The following is a 16,108-nucleotide window of genomic DNA, read 5'->3' as shown; positions in this document are numbered from 1 at the left end:
GCCGCTGCCAGCACAAGTCTTGATGCAGCTTAATCTTCTCCATCAGCTGTCCCAATATTGTCCAAAAACCACAGGGCTCACGGCATCTCTCTTGGGAAGCCTTTTCTAGCCATTGAAAACTGTGCTGCCACTGTGCAGAAGTGTGCTGGTGGTGACAAATCCTCCCTGTCTGGTCAGCCTCTCAGTGGCAGAAGCTAGGTCGTCAGTAGTGGGGGCAATCAGTTAACTGCTGCTGTGGCATCCAAGTTGTTACAGGTGTGCATTCCACTTTATTCAGTATAATCAACGAGTTTTTAAACTGCTTTTGTGTTGCTCCTGATTGCGTAGGCACGATATCAGGTGTTCAAACAGCTGAAGCATGGGTGTTTTCAGGCTGGTTTTTACTATGCCTTGGCTGTCAACTGCATGGGTTTCTGCAAAGCTTACTGTGTGCGTTGTGCGTGAGCTCACCTGGGATGCTGGTTTTCCTCCAGCATCCAACTCACAGATATTCACAGAATGGTTTGGATTGGAAGGGACCTTAGAGATCATCCAGTTCCAACCCCCCCACCATGGGCAGGGACATCTCCACTAGAGCAGGTTGCTCAAAGCCCCATCCAGCCTGGCCTTAAACGCTTCCAGGGATGGGGCATCCACAGCTTCTCTGGGCAACCTGTTCCATTGCCTCACCACCCTTGCAGTAAAGAATTTCTTCCTAATATCTAATCTAAATCTCCCCTCTTCCAATTTAAAACCGTTACCCCTTGTCCTCACTACATTTCCTGACAAAGAGTCCCTCTCCAGCTCTCCTGTAGGCTCCCTTCAGGTATTGGAAGGCTGCTATGAGGTCTCCCTGGAGCCTTCTCTTCTCCAGGCTGAACAACCCCAGCTCTCTCAGCCTGTCTTCATAGGGGAGGTGCTCCATCCCTCTGATCATCTTTGTGGCCCTCCGCTGGACCTGTTCCAACACGTCCATGTCCTTCCTGGGTTGAGGACTCCAAAGCTGGACACAGTACTCCAGGTGGGGTGTCATGAGCGCAGAGTAGAGGAGTAAACTCCTGGAGTGTTCTAGCTGCCCTGAGAAAGGCAAGAGATTTAAGAGTTTACGTAGTCTGCAAGCTACGGCTCAAATCGAGACGCAAGCACGAGCAGCACTAGCCGTGTGAATGTGTCCTTCATGGGCTGTTTGAAATGAGCCTTGTCAACACGCCAGCACTGAGGTGTGCATTCATTCAGAGGCAAGCTGGCTCTGGAGTTTCTCCGCGCAACGTAACCCTTATTCTACATCTCTGTTAGAAGGACAGCGATGTAAAACCATCCAAAAGATTGGGGGCTTGAAAGACAAGTTCAAGGCGTCTTTAAAATCCATTTTTGAATTTGTAACACAAGTTAGATTTTTGTGAAGTAGTTTTCTTAAGGGAACTTTTAATAGGAGAAAGCGTTTGGAACTAGGAATGTATTAAACAAACGTCACATTTATTGAATTTGAAAGCATAGTCCTGGTCATTTTTACCTCACAGCTCAGCTTTCAATTTTCATAGAAAAAATTCCAAATATTTAAGCTTGTGGTTATTCGGAGTTCCAGGCACTACTGGCATTACACAAGAAATAACCAGTGTGCTTTTCATTGAAGAGTCACAGTTTTTGACTGTTCAGAAGTAAATTAAATGCAGTCACAGATTAAATAAAGAAAACTTTAAAAACTGAAATTAAGCAACACGACAGGATGAAAGTGTGCGAGAATGTCTTAGCTGAATAAACAATAAGACCCAAAGCAAAGTTAAGTGCTCTTGGAGACTTAAAGATATATTATTACTATCTCAAGGAGTTAATTTAAGCACATAATTTCATGCTTTTTTAATAGCAGTTCAGAAGTACAATTTTGTTATTCTGTACAACTCTATTATTCTGTACCAGAATAGCTGTAACTTAACTACAGTTACAGTGATAATAAAAATACAGCTTGTGATGGAGGGGAGAAATTCACTGAAGTACAATTTTTAATAATGTTTAACAATCCAACCATTTTTCTCCACATAGAAAAAGAATGATAAGGAAAAAAAAAAAAAAAAACCAAAACAACAACAACTCGATAACCCAGCTGCCTGTAATTAAGTTTTGGACGCCCCAACTAAGATTTGATTAGTCATGATAAGAGGATGACAAACTAGGGCCCCAATCCGAACTACACGGTGGTTTTAGCCTGTTGAACAGCCTTACTGAATGAGAATGCTCTAACACTTCAAGTTACTTGTGTAAATATCTGCAGAAATAGAGACAGTCCTAAATTAATAATAACAGAGAAAAAAATAATGCAATTCTTCTGTACAATTCTTGAAGTTTATGAATTACTTATGATGTTTAGTGCCAGCAACAATTAGAAATACTTATTTGTTGCTCAATGTTTGCTGTTATCAGATCCTCCTTCCAGCTGCTTGTAACTGCCAGCTCCTAGGGCCAATTTTTTTCCCCTCTGGACGTTAGCCTGTTGCCTATGAACTTTGCTAGGACACTGATCCCTGTTAGCATCCCACTCTGGGGGCATTCTGGGGGCTTGCAGGCTGGTGGAGTCCACTCCAGGGTTGGGACGTTTCTGAAGCTCTGACAAAGGAGAGCGAAACTGAAATGGAAGCAAAGATTGGGATTGAGCTGTGGAGGTAACGAGTGGGAAGAGCAGCTCTGCCGTAAGCACTGCTGTGGTGAGGGACTGGAGGCACCGAGAAGAAAAATGGCAAAAAAGAGTCTGGGGAAGGCACGGTCAGAAAGATGTCAGAAGATGTCTCCACTGCAGATAGCACGCCTGTCAAAGAGACTTTGCTCATTTCACATTTTTAAGTGATATATTCCTGTTTTCTAACAGAAAACTGGTTTTCCTAAAATGACAGGCAGGAAAGAAACAGTTGAGGCCAACCTACAAGAAGGCATCACTGGCTAAAAATGTTGGAAGGATGTAGACCAATGAAAATTCTTGTTCTGTAAGCTTAAATAACAGAGATAATGATCAAATAGTTTCTTGTGTGAGATAATAATCTTGACTTATATCTGAATAATTTCCTTTCTTAGGTCACACCTAATCCTTAATGGCACACTCCTTGATAAAAATACAAAAAACTATACTGTCCTGGCTGTGGAAATAACATATTTTTGGGAAATGAAATGTTCTTCAGGGCAGCGCTCTCTGTGTGGTCCCTCCCTGAGCACTTACGTGCTCCATACATCAGTGATCTGAAGAAGTCTCCTTGGGTCTTCCCAGTTACTAGTGGCCTCATGCCCTCCCTTCCAGCAATGGCATAGAGGAGATGGCTTGACTAACTTTCCCTCTGTTTCTCCGCTACCAAATACCTTGCTGTGGAAAATTTCAATGTGAAGTCCGGGTCAGGCACATACGTAGCACATACATGGTATATGTAAGAAGGAGGTCTTCAAGAACACCAGTTGCCTTTTCCCCCTTCCATCTGGTGGGGTGCACGTGTCCTACTGACAGAGTGTCTTTAAGCAGCCAACACACCACAAATTTTGTGGGGGAGACAATATTGCATTCTTAAATACTGAATGATGCATAAATATTTGTAAGAACAGTATGTGGTGCATCAGCAGATACATGGTTTAATGTTTAATAGATATACTGAAGAACAAAACCTCCGTATTTTTAATTTTTTTAAAGCTGTTAACATCTCTTAAATTTTGGTTAATTTACCGTTTCAGCTTTTCACGAGTGTGATCGGAAACAGCTGTGTCTAAACTGTTTCAACATCAAATGAATGGTCTTGAAAATGAAAGATTCCTTTGTGTGCAAATAAAAGAACAACAGTTTAGCCAGATTTAGATTTTGCAATGTTTTTTGTTGAGTCATTACTATCTGGTCCTGAAAAAGAGACTGCTAATTATCTAGTGTGATTAAAATGTAATTACAATACAGTCTTAGAAGGCAAATAGGTGTGAAATCTGAGACCTCATCGGTATGAGGTGTTGAGCAAAGCAGACCTACCACCAAAGCATTAATTTCTCCAATTATCACCACAGATAGTGGCCTCATCACACTTAACCAGGACACTATTTAAAGTTCTAAAAGGAATTTGACTTAACAGGGTGTGAAAATGTTGTAAACCCTTGTGAGTAGTGAATAGTAAAAATAATATAGCTCTTAAAAACACTCAGAGGGGATTTAGAGGTAGTTTATTTATAAAGAGAGAAAATAGTCCAGGCATGCAGTAAACGGTTATCAATTTCCTATACAGCATTTGGGTATTTTTAAATGTGCTCAATATTGGATTTTAATACCCAACTCAAATACATTTCATTACTACTGCTAATTCAGATATTTTAGGTAATTTTGGAACATTTATATTTTTTTTTTCTATGTTGCTAAGCCTCCATGCTGCTAGGTGCAGGTCATAAATCTGAATGAAGTGTTACTTCTTCACCTGTGGGGCTAGCGGATGTAGAGAGTAGCGATAGTAGTATGGCTAGTGGCTGTGTAACTCTGTTGCTTTAAGAACCACCCCTTTCAGGGCCAGCAAGGAGCCTGGCCAGCAATTTCAACAGAAATTGAGTACAGAACGGGCTTTGCATGCAACAAATCATTTCTGATGTACTAAGCAAATGTCAAAAATGCTAGATGTCAAAAGCCAGTTGTCAACAGCTGGGCAAGTTAATGTCTTACTCATGAGTACATTTTAAGTGAACCTCTACTTAGTTTATCAATAGCCATAGTAAGATTAGCTTGTGTATACATGTTTATTAGGAGTTACAGTGGTTTACCATTGTGATATTAATTAAATTTATTTCAGCTACCCTAATGTCAACAGCATGACTTAAAATCTTCCCCAGGGACAAAGACTGGACTAGTTTGCATATTATACAACCAATTCCTGGAAGAAGTTGCACAAAGTTCATTTGCTATATTATTATTATTATCTTTGGGTATATAAAATACTGTTTAAACAGCACGTTCTCACCTTTTCTACTTCAATCACCACAAACTTGCATAGGAACGGTATAGCTGCACAAATGAATCCTGTGCTTCCCGGAAATCAGTAAACGTGCATATGTAAAGGTATGGATGAAATGGAAATTTCAGGAGGTCAGGTAGATCATTTATATACATACATACATACATACATACATGTCTCTCTCTATATCTTCGTGTATATATATACACACATAGATAGTTATCAGTGCATATACATATATATACGTCTGCAAGATGCACTAATAGCACTTCTTTTTAGATCAAACATGTATACCTAGGCTTACATTTATGTATCAGAATTTGACCAGTGAACATCTAGATTGAGAAATACATGAGAAATTGTAGTTTTCTGTCTTTATGTTTTTACAAATACACAGTCTAAAACTTTAAAAATACACTATATAAACATATCAAGGTACCAGAGTACTTTAAGGCCAAAAGCGATGTACCAGAAAACATAAAGTTTTCAGAGAATTTTGAATCAGAAAATTTGATACAGAGTGAATATCTTTAGCTGCTTTTCAGGGGCCAGGGGAAGGAAAATTTCTGGCTCCAGAGGCTGGGTGGGATGAGACAGTTACACCTTCGAAGAGCACAAACTCCACCTAGTGGTAGGTTCGATGGTGAAACTTTAGAAAACCAGTAATTCTAAAGCACGATCTCAGTTGTACATCAGGGCTGTGAAACCTAGAAATAAAGATTTAAGTTGATATAGTTATCTTTGGGAAAATAAGAAAAAACAGAGAAAACTGTATTGTAAATGTTTCTTCCACTTTTTCCTACTCATCAGTTAATGAAAGCCTTTCAGTAATAAAACTCCCTGACATTTTTATAAGGATTGTGAATGTCAAAAAAACCCCACTTTAAATTAATACACGTGCACATGTAATCTGTTCTATTTTTTAATATTTTTTTTTTATTGCCGAGGAAGACATGTAAAAAAGTCATCTGAATGGTTCCTGCTTCTTCGTAAGTGAAGTGTATGGACAAGATAAGTGTTCCAAGTCCCTGAAACCACTTTGGTGTACACCAGTTTAGAATCCATTACATAAACTTCTGTAGCATTAGTTTTAAGGGTAATTCCCACTTTAAAGTAATATTTTTCACTAAATTTGTTCACATTTTAGAAAAAGAAATTGTCCTTATGATAACAATTTCTGTGACTGATCTCCCCTTAAAAATAATTAAAGCTTATTTAAATTAATGAGGGCACTCTATTTCTCCTTTTCCACTTCTTTATTATTCACAACAGTATCCAAGTAGAACAGAAATCACATATGCATTCAGGAAAACAAGAAAATATGCAAATATAATGCATATCGGCAGAAAAAAAATAGCTCGTGTAAGGTTCATTGCAGAACTCAAGAGTAGCCCAAGGAACAATAACAGAAAGAAAAGGATCTTAATTAACTCTGTCAAAGGATGACCTGAGCATCCAGGTTTTCAGTGTGATGCACACTGTGGCACAGAGGAGGCCCCCTGAAAGAATCTGTGCACCTGCCATACTTACAGGGACAAAGCGTTCAGCCGAATCAACTTCCACATCAAAACCAACTCCAGACACTACTGACTATATTATATAAAATTTAAGCCACTCTTAAACTGGGAAAGACTGATAATCCAAAGGCAAAATATGGCCAAAGGCGTATTAAAACATGTTCTTATGTCAGCAAAATTAAATAACGCTTTCCTAGGTTTTCTACAAAAATCATCTGTCCCTTGTAAATATTTCTGAAAAGTACTTAGTTTAGAAATAATTGTTTTATATTTATGCTAGAGCTTGTGTATATTCATAAAAACTAATATTTCTAGTATGCTTAGTTTTAAGTTTAGGGGCACACACAGACCCTGGATCAGATTCATCATGGTAAGGGTTACAGTTTTAAATTCACCTGTACTAAGTTTCCAGAAATCAAATTTTATTTGGAGGGAATGCTGGTAATTAGAATAGTAGGTTTGTTACTTCTGCTTCTTGGACTAATTAAAAAAACCCCAAACATTCTCCTCATTCATTCCAGTAACGGGACTCATTACTCCTGCTGCTCAGTCTCCATCTGAAGAAAAACTAGGTTGCCTGAGAAAAACATGAATATTTAGCCCATAATGACCTGTTTGTCGTAATGTATTCCATAGTAACTCTGGTTACACTATTTTCCTGTAGGAAAAGCTTCTCTGGAGACTCATTAAGGTATGGATGTTCAGAGACTATAAGATTAGAATCCAACTGAAACAACGGTGAGGATGTCCATTTTTTATTGGGTCTGATTCTGTGAGGAGAGAGTCCATCAGCTTACGCCGATTTCAGCAGGAGTGGAGGTGTTCAGCATCGCTCAGAAATGAAAGGTTTCTCCAAGGCGCACTTTGGCAGGACGCTTACTTAGATACTTACACTACTCTTTGGTACTGTTTCCAATGGAACCGCTGCTGTATATGAAATTAGGTACATACTTAAGTAACTTCTTCAATAACGGCCTACATGTTAACTTAGAAGTTTTATTGCTGTTTTTTCTAAGTCAAAACAGAAAGATGCATATGTATTTCTAAGTAACTGAGTACCGTCTTTAAAATGTGAACTTCAGTATTCTTACCCAGCTTGTTAAACCAAATAATATCTTACATCAAATATTATAATTTTGCAAGAGTATCATACTGAAAGTGATACTCTGTAGACTGAAACAGAATAAAATTATTTAGCAAAAACCACGAAATGCCTGTATCCAACTTTTCACATAAAAAAATATATTTTGTTTTACAACACTAACAGTTAAGGCCACAGAACTCCAGCAAGATGCTGATAAGCATATCAATTGCAACCATTAAAATTACCAATAAATATCAGGAAAGTGGTCTGCATGTTTAAAATCACAGCAATCAAATCAATCAAAAATGCAACCATTAACATCTGTAGTGAGTCGTAACTGTTTTCAAGTAAAAATTGCACTATGTGCTTTAAGACTGTCACATTCTTACATACTAATACAGTGTTAGAGTAATATACAAGTAGAAGATTTAATCCTTCTGTCCTGGTTAGTCACAGTTTCCCTGGAATTCTCCAATGTGTGATTCTGGTTTTCATCTTTACTGTCTTCACCAGATACATCTTCCTTATCTTTTTCTTGTTCATTCTGTAATGGCTTTCCAGATGTATCTTCCTTTTCGGTACGTACATTCTTCTGGCCTGTCAGTGGCTTTCGCTTAAACAGGGAAAACTGAAGTAAAATACAGGTAAATTATTATTTACCAAATTATTATTTATGCCCAAAACAGTTAGCTGTGAAATTAAAAAAAATAAAAAAAACCACCACAAAGCCTTTTGTATTTACCAAGGTCAATTTAGGTCCCAAATTTCTCCTTGGTGAAATAAGTAATTTTTCAAAAGAAAATCATTATTTAAAAAGTTAATGAAAAACATTCTGCTGCAATATTTGAAATGTGTCAAAATAGCAGAAATTAATCAGGGAAATTAAAATGATTGCATTTCGTCAAATTACACACTGTACAGTTTGTACAAAACACTGCAAGTGGTGCAAAACTACCTGTGTTTCTTTCAAACAAGAGTCTGAGGCAAGGTCCAAAAATACGGGATCAGATCTGCAAATCCCCAGAGCAGTAAATGCTTAATATGCTTCATTATAAACATGTGTATACTCTCATTAAAGTTAATGACAATGCGTTTTTATGTCAGTGAGACTACACATGTGCTTGAAGTTAATTGGTGCTTAAGGTCTTTGATCAACAGGAAACAGAGCAGCCAGTCTCTGCAGAAGCCTTTGGGTCCTAAATCTGGAAGAAATTCCATATAAGGTATTCCTCAACATGCATATATATGTGTGTGTTTATATATATATAAAAACCACTCTTGAAATCAGTGCATGTTGGAAATAGATACAAGGTCAACTAGCTCAGCTACTGCTTTCAGAGAGAAATATGGTGGGAAATACTTTAAGATAATGTCTCATAGGAATCAAGTCCTAAATTTTCACCTCACCAAAATCTGATGTGATTAACAACCTGTCTTTTATGGGCATGCTGTACATGAACAGCTGACAAATAGCTTTATCTCATTTATGCTGACAGAAGGACTATGATTTATTTTAATAGAGCAATTATTTGGACAATTTTAAATTATTTTATCACAAAATAAAATCAACTCTTAAACAGAAGGAACACGTTGCTCAGCAGTTTAATTGTTCATGCAGACCAGGTAAATTGGGTATTTGCTTCAGCTTGGTGACTGTCCACTCCCTTCTTGGTCATTGGTAAAACTGGAAGGAAAAATCAGGCCACGTACCTTTTTTCTCCCAGTGACTCCTCCAGTTATTTGGTCATCAGTGTTCTCTGAAGAACTGTTCACAGTGTGATTGTCAGTGCTTTCTTTCTCTACAACAATATAAACCTTTGTATTAACTTTCTTCTGATTCTTGCAAATTAAAGAGCAGAAAGAACTGTTCCTTGAATTATTTTTGAAGTAAAAGTCACTAAATAAAATGTGGATCTTAAAAAAAAGCAATCAGAATATTCAGTTCAATTTGATGCCCAGCCTGACAAGAATGTTTTTAATTTTTTACTCTCTCTACACAATGCCCTTATATTATTCTCCAGATGCTTGATTTTCAAGAACAGAACACTTACGGCAGTGACATTATATAAAATGTTTTGACTTGGCACTCATAGTTTCCTCTTGCTGACAGAAGACAATGTCTTGCACACTGATTTTGAAAGTATATTCTAATTTGGAAAAGCTGACTTTTAGGGCAGAAGTTATGGTTCAGCATGAATTTTATTCCATAGAAACAATTCTGGGAAAGGAGAAACTTTCCATCCGAGTTGACGTTCCTGTGTTTAAATTTTCCTATACTCCCTGTGTGAATGATATAAATTTAGAACTTAATATCAAAACTTCCAGATCACTGGATGATGGAAAAATATTTAAGCATCCATTCTGGACAAGCTATTTCCATTATAATATTGAAAATAAATGGCATAGCTTCTTCATTATTAATGCAATGGTCTTTTTTATACCACATTTGGTATTTTCTTTCAAAAGAACAATTATAGATTATTCCAGAAGTTCTAAAAGAAAAAAAGTATTTTTGACTTCTCTTGCACATAGGGCACCCAACTTTACACTCTCCAGCTTTTCTAAAGGAATATACAGTTCACTCAAAATGCCATCAAAGCTACAAGTGACACCTAGACTTACATCTTCACCATCTCTGAACAGTGTTCAGTAATTACCTAATTTCATCTAAAATAATCTGTTCGTGAACGTAATGAGGAAATGTCAGTTGACAGAAATGAGGAAGACTTTTGACAAGCTTCTCCATTGAAGGGAAAAAACACAGCACCTAAAGAAGTTGCTTGAAAGATAATACAATTACCATTACTTTGTCACAGCAGAACTAGAACTGCTCTTAGCAAGTAAGATATAGTCCTGCTAAAAGAAAGTCCTTCTCATGGAATTCCTCCAATACATAGCTGGGAAAAGTATTTTTTTCTTTTGAGTAATCATTTTTGCCTCTCAAATTTCATCACCTCTCAAGAACTGCTTTACCAACTACTGAAAATAACTGTATTGTTCAGGATTTTTATAATAGAGATTTTTTAGAAAAGTTTTATCTTTTGAAATGTTTTAGTTTTTTTTAGAATGTCTATAATGGTCCAGTTCTTAGGAATCGTATTCTTACCCTGCTGAATGACAGTCTCTTTCTGAGTAGTCTCTTCTGTCTGTAGGGAGAGAAACAATAAAATCTCTACGTTCAAACTTGTTAAAAAAATAAAATGTTTAACTATTGACACCTACATATTTATTCCTCCCTCTACCAAAACTACCCCAAACAACAGCTTTGCATTTCCAAGATAGCTACACATATATTCAAACTAATGTAACTTACAGAACCAAGTTCCTTCAATGAACACTATCTTAATGCTTTTACCTCTTCAGTTTCCACTGTGCTATTACTGCTTTTCTCTCGTTCGGGTCTTTTACTATGTTTCCCTTTTTCATATTTTTCCTCTATTTCCTCTTCTTTTTCTGTTCCTTCCTCTCTTTCTCCTGCTTCTTTTCCTTCTGCTTCTTTTTCTTCTTCTTCTGTTTCTTCTTCTTCATCGTCATCATCACCATCATCATCATCTTCTGTCTCGCCATCTTCAGACAAGTTTTGATCCTTTGACAAAATGGCCAAAACATAATTTTGAAACTCATGGTGCTCAATATCACAGGTCCTCATCCTACAGCAGCTAATCATACATCATAATTTGACTAAGAACAATAAAACTCAAAAGAAAACGTTTCAAGGAATAGAGAAAGGACAAAGACAGGAGCCCTCACTTGAGGTTTTTTAATTTTAACAGGTTTTATGAAAACAGACCTTCAGCGAACATTAGGAGTTCAGCTGACTTTTATGTTTGCTAACATGTGTCTCCTTAATGGAAAAACAATGAAAACAATCTTAGTTTGGAAACAAAATACTTATTTTAAATGTTTGAAATATGCGTAAGTAACACAAGCAGTAGTAATTCCAACACTGAAAAAATCATTAAAATCTATTCCCCAAGAAAATTAATAAACCAATACCACATACAATGTTCTGATTCCTCTGATCCCATATAGATACTATAATTTGAATTTAAGTTAGTTTCAGCCTAGGTTAAAACTTTAATATGGTAAAATAAAATAGTTATGCTTATTATGAAATAAATTTTTTAAAGTGCAAATGTTTTTGTAAAAATGTGTAGGAAAAAGAACCAATTATATCCTTATAACTCCATTCAATCAGATTGTTGTTATTACACCATTTTTGTATTTATAACAGCATGAAATACTATTTTTTAAACAGAAACAATTTCCCTCCCAGACAAATTGCAGAAATATAAGGGCCTAAACCACGTCCAAAATGGGACTTCTGATGTCAAATCAAGTGAACACTTATCACTGCATTAGAGTGCCCAGATGTACTATTACATCTTTGCATTCTGATGCTTTTCATCTATGACTAATGGCAATATAGGTTTAGGTATTGAACCAGTATTTTATGTTAAAGAAACCTGAACAACAAAACACTTCTGTTCAACTGCAGCCTTGGTCATGATGGGAACTGGTGCAAACAATCTGCGTGCTCTTTTGAAAGTGTTAGAGGAATGGGTCTTATTCTGAACACTTTTCTATACAAGCGATTCGTCCAAATGCTGTCTCCTATTTTTTGACAATTTTTTCCTTAGTCCCTCTTAGTTTTTGAAATTTTGCTTGTTGTCTCCATAATGACTGTCTTCATGCTCATCAGAAGGTAACTTGCTAGTCAGGGAGGAGACCATTAGATAATGTTTCTAGAGGCTGGAACACAAGCCTGCTTAGACAAGAATGTTAGAAGTATGCAAAAGATTAATAGGTTAGTTGTTTCCTGGCCTGTACTCTTCTGAGTGAGTTAACCGTGTAGCAAAGTGGTTTTGGACCTTACCTAGAAGCTTCCCACCACTTGAAGCACAACTGCACACCTGGAATTAAGAATCCCAATGATACCACAGATATTCAGCTTGTACCACTTTCATTTTTCTCTTTTGCCCCACTGTCCAAAGGCTTGTCTGGTGCCCTTCACAGCTTCAGAGGCCAAATTTTAAACTTAGAATAAAAAGCCTCCCTGTGCATACCAGCATGTCCAGCAGAGTTAGTGGGAGTTTGCCAGTGTCTAGTATCTGTGCAGCACACACCATGTTCTGAGAACCTCTGGGAAATGGGCCAGCGGCTAAGATGAATCCTGCATGGTGTTCAGGCTACACATTAACCACACGCTGATGCTACAGAGAGCACCTGGGAAACTGAAGGTAGTACGTTACATTGCCAGCTACATATTCCAGCTCTAGAAACGTTAAGAATGAAATAAAAGCAGAAATTAGCATGTGCCATTGGCAGAAAGTCCCTTTTGTAGCACAGCGCAATGGTGATCCAAAAAACCGGCATTTTGCAACAGATGAACACTTCAGCTCACACGACTAGGGAAAAGGCCCAACCATCAAGTCCAACCATCAACCTAACGCTGACAAAAACCATCAGTAAACCATGTCTCTAAGCACTATGTCTACTTGTCTTATAAATACCACCAGGGATGACGATTCCACCACTTCCCTGGCAGCCTGTTCCAATGCTTGATAACCCCTTTGGTGTAAAGATAACCAATCTAAACCTCCCCTGGCGCAGCTTCAGGCCATTTGCTCTCATCCTATCACTTGTTACTTCGGAGAAGAGACTGATGCCCCCACCTCTCTACAACCTCCTTTCGGGTAGCTGTAGAGAGCACTAAGGTCTCCCTTCAGCCTCCTTTTCTCCAGGCTAAACAACCCCAGTTCCCTCAGCTGCTCCTTATAAGATTTGTTCTCCAGATCCCTCACCAGCTTCGTTGCCCTCCTCTGGACCTGCTCCAGCATCTCAATGTCTTTCCTGTAGTGAACGGCCCAAACCTGGACACAGTACTTGAGATGGGGCCTCACCAGTGCCGAGTACAGGGGGAAAATCATCATTGGTACAGTTTATCTGTTAACTTCGATGGTACCACTGTGGGTACACTGCAACACACTCTACAGAATAGAGAGAACATTCCCACAGGGTTTTTGTCTTTGTAAAAAATGTAAAAAAAATGCTACTGGATAAAATACTGACACTCAGTCTTCCAGAGGAGTATGAGATTGACATTTGCGAGAAAGCCAAAATGTTCTATTTTTGGTTCCTTCAAAATTAAAACAGTCTTTGCATATGTTTAGCATAGTTATGGCCTATGGAAGGGATTCAATCTAGCCATTTCACACTAGAAGAAATTTAAGATTAGCCAGGCATGTATGCACTATGTAACATGCATCTACAAAACACAGCAAACTGTGTAAAGACAGCTGAATGTAAAAGAAGAGTTTAGTCCATCTTTGAACTACTGAAAATGTTTATCCCACTTTATAAGCACATGCAAGTATCCCTAGCTCTGCTGAGACAGAAATACTGGTCAAGCAGTTAACAACAAAAATACTGATGTTCCATCTAGCGTGGGCAATAAAAGCACTTAGGATTTGAGTTCTGAGGGAGGAACATCTCGTAACTACATAGTAAAAAGTAATGCCATATTCACATGAAAATCAGTCCCAAAGTCAAACTAATAAGAAGAACGCTTTTCTTCCGATCCTCACCTTTTCAGTTACATAATCCAATCTCAATCTCAGAAATGACCTATACTTCTAGCCTCATCTCTAAGCACACGATCTCCAGCTTTCTATCCACCGACAACTGGTTTCCTCCTCATCTAAATATTCTAAACATAATTTAAGAAATGCAAAGCTTATTTTCTTTCAAAACAGTTTCTCCTGCACAGATAATAAGGTGTCTAATGAGGAACAGCACTCTTTAATTCTCATTAAATTGGTAGCTAAATCTACTAAAAGTAACGAAGACAACCAGAACCTGCTGTTTATAAATACTGCCTAGAAGCACAGTCTAGTTTGTTATTAAAAGTATTGCCTCAGTGGGCATAACTGAGTGGGTATAACTGTCTTCTGCTTTCTTTGGGCAGATTAATACAGAATAAAGACATTTCTTTCCCAAATGCTCTATAAAAATGTGGCCTTATGGCTACGGAGAGAAGGGAAAAATGTCACTCCGTTCCGTGCTGTTGTCTCACCTGGTGCCATGCTCTGGTTGAAAGACAGTCTCACTGAAGACTGGAAACATGTCTCATGGTAGACCTAGCTCAAATGGCAGCTGCAAACTAAGTTTCTCTATATTGCCTTAGCTATTTAATTGTGGATTCCCCCAGCATACTTCATGGAAACTGAACTCTGGCAGATGGGCTGTTCATAATTATCATTTCAGAAAGGAAGGCTTATGGTATCTTTCCAAGCCTTCTCACAGAGTCAAAATATTTTATGTTTGCCACCACCATTTTATGTTTCTAGGAAAGAAAATCTTAAAACCACTGATGAGACAATTTTAGTTGCAGATCTTTTGAAAATCCAGTGAAAACTTGGCGATGAAGAGGTTTCTGTTTCTAGGTGCCCTGGAAACTTAAAAATCCACAGAGAAGACTACTAAAGACAGCTGAGAATGAGGTAGTTAGCTACTTGCTTCTTCCTTGGTGTTGTTCTGCCAAGCAGCCATAAAAAATCAATTGCTTAGCAGAGTTTTTAACCATTTATGGAAGAGATTTCTCCCATTACCTGTGCAGCCCATTACCTTTAGATGCCTAAAAGCATACCATGGCTTTCTTACACGCCTATAAAACAACTGATGGAATACATACCTAGCAGGAGTTTCACTATGAAGTAGAAGTCTCTTAGTAAATGGATACCAGGCCAAAAGAGGTTGGTCAATGGCCATAATGCTGCCATATGGGACTGAACAATGCTCCCTTTGTAGATCACTGGCAAAGACAACTACAAAATACATTTCTACAGACCATCCTTCTTTTTTTCACACAGGGCTGAAGAGGAATAGGTAGAGGAATCACATCCCGCACTAGCCATCATTTTGCTCTCCAAAATACTAGTGCATATCAATGTCACTCCTGAATTGTCCATGCTGGGAAAATGCACTGTGTTAACATTTTCCTAAAACAGCTTTTAAAGTAACAATATTAACCATGATTTGACATGCAGATGTGAGAAAAAAAAAATAAAATCAGATCTGTTTACCCCTTCTGGGTTGGAGATACATGGATGGGTAGGCACGTAACATTTTGTTGATACTGATATTGTCGTGATGTCATCTGATGTGAAGTGACTGGAAATTCTGCCTGACAAAACTCTTAGTAAAGCTAAGACATACACCTTGTAGTTTCTTACTTAGCAGTTAGAGTGAAAGCTTAACATATTAAAATCCACGCAGTGCTAGCCATTCGTCATCAGGAATTTGAACTGGGCTTTCATTTTGTAGCTATTAATATAGAAAAGTTTTCAGCTCAGCTGCTCTAAACCTTAGCGAAGTGTCTTTCACTTTCCAGATTACTAAAGAAAGAGCTGCCCAGTCTGGAGACTGACAAAATTCAGACATAAATACTAAAATGAGAGTACTCAAGTGAGAGATTTAACCGCTTATTCTTTCAATTGCAAGCAGTAAGGCAGTCAACAAGCCAAACTAGACTTTCTTTATATATTGTGATGGAGACAAAAAGAAGAGCTCAGCTG

Source organism: Numenius arquata, chromosome 1, assembly GCF_964106895.1.
Source record: "Numenius arquata chromosome 1, bNumArq3.hap1.1, whole genome shotgun sequence".
In the NCBI taxonomy this organism is placed as follows: Eukaryota; Metazoa; Chordata; class Aves; order Charadriiformes; family Scolopacidae; genus Numenius; species Numenius arquata.
The sequence above is the reverse complement of the archived record's forward strand: the minus strand, read 5'-3'. Positions refer to the sequence as shown.